We start from the raw sequence: 2,185 nt of genomic DNA on the forward strand, positions 1-2,185 counted from the left end.
GCTGAGGGAAATAAGCCCAGGGCTTGATGTAAATGATACAAAGTGGCCTCCATGTTCTGGGTATGAGTGGAGGATGATGATCATTGTTAAATGTGGAATCTTGAGAGATGGTCTCAACTTCTAAAAAGTACATTTTCTAGTTGCTGGTATTTAAATATTGGTCATATCAAATATTTTTTTAATTAAAATATAATAATTTGTCCATCCACATCTTCTCCCTCCAATCCCTCCCACCCTCCCCAAATCCCTCTGCAATCCATGCCTTTATTTTCTTTATTAGTGTTTTGTGTGTATGTGTGTGTATGCATGCATATATAAATAAAACCTGTTGAGTCTGTTTACTGTTGCTTGTGTGTGCATCCACTTGGAACTGAATTACCAATTAGGGGGCTCATCTCTGGAAAAGACTGATTCTCCCTCTTTTAGTACTCTAATGTTGTCTGTAGTTCTTTGTCTAGGTGTGGGGCCCCATGGACTTTCCTCCTTTCATGTTGGTATGTCTATTGACATTGCCCTTGTTCGGGTCTTGCTTAGGGAGTCATATTGTTAAGTTCCTGTGAGTGTGGCTTCCCTGTCATTTCTAGGAGACGCAATCTCACAACAGATCTCCTGGTGAGATCTGGATCTCATCATCTTTCTTTCCTTCTTCCATGATGTTTTCTGAGCCTCAGTTGTAGCAGTTGTGCTGAGGATGTACCCCCTGGGGCTGGACACCAGGAGATCAATTGTTTTGTCACGTTGACCAGTTGTAGTTTCCAGTAATGGTCTCTGTCTGCTGGAGAGAGAAATTGTTTTTGATGAGGGGTGAGAGCAACACTTATCTGCGGGTGTAAGACTAAGTTTAAATGCAGTTAAGAATTATGCTGGTCTTGAGAAGTAATAGTAAGTCTTCCTCTAAGATCCTTCATCTCACAGATCTATTGCATTAATGGCACTCGTATCTTCATGGCAATTAACACCTCTCTAATTGTACTTAAGGCTCACTCAACAAGAAGAAAATCAAGCCTGGTACTGAAAACTTAGCCAACTTTTTTATTTTTTTAAAAATAGATTTAGTGAGATATATTTTAAGTATAATAAATTTACTTAATGTTAAGTCTATAATTTTATTAAGTTCTAAATATTGCCTTTAATAATTTAATCAGTGTCATAACTATGACATAAAACTATCCCATCATCCAATCCCTCATCATATCGTGTCTCTTGATTCCCTCACGAGCCCATTTTTGAGATTTTTTTTTTACCTGTTGTAGATTTTCATATAACCAAAACCTTCCTTCACATAGAATCCTGCTCTTGAGAAGCACCTATGTGCTTGTATGAACAGTGGCTCACATTCTCTCATGCTGAATAATTTTCCAGTACAAGGACATACAGCAGTCTCCTTATTCACCAGCTGATGCTCAATGTCACTCCTGGTTTTACTTACACAAATAAAAGTGGCACGATTACTCAAGGATGCATCTTTTTTTTCATGCACACTTGTTAACTTTTCTCAGATAGATTTCTAGACACGTACTTGTTGAATTGTACATTAATATGCACTTAAGACATAATTTTAAAAAATCTATTAAACAATGTTTCTTAAGTGGTACTATCATCTTGTTCCACATGAAATTGTGAGAGTCTAAGTTTTTTTTTATACCCTTTCACACATTTGGTATTGTACAAAAATTTTGAAATACATCAGTTCTAACAGATATATAAAAGTTGTTCCTTTCCTGTATTTTTAATTAATATGCAACACCAGGATACTTGTTCCTGTTATAAGAATTAAATTAGATAGGATGAGGGATCTACACTGAGAAATTTTAGGACTCTCTAAACAAAATGCAAGAAAAAAATGACTTCATATTAGAAATTGAAAATCAGGAAGACAAACTATAAAGGCAGAATAATAAACCAGAAGCTATCAAAATCATTGTACTTAAAATATTGCAGATGTCATGTCTACAGTTTCAAGTCAGGTCATTTTCCCCTCACTTTACCTTGGGCATATGATTTCCTTGTTACACATTTAAAGTATACCTACTATAGCCCTTTAATGCTTTTGTTGGCTCATGTTACTTCTATTGTGTCTGGATCTGTTTTTTTACTAATTGACTTCTTTTTCTTTGTTATTAGGCCATAGGCTTTATCTATCTATCTATCTATCTATCTATCTATCTATCTATCTATCTATCTA

The sequence above is a fragment of the Psammomys obesus genome, unplaced genomic scaffold (assembly GCF_907164565.1).
Source record: "Psammomys obesus unplaced genomic scaffold, mPsaObe1.curated_primary_1811, whole genome shotgun sequence".
Taxonomy (NCBI): domain Eukaryota; kingdom Metazoa; phylum Chordata; class Mammalia; order Rodentia; family Muridae; genus Psammomys; species Psammomys obesus.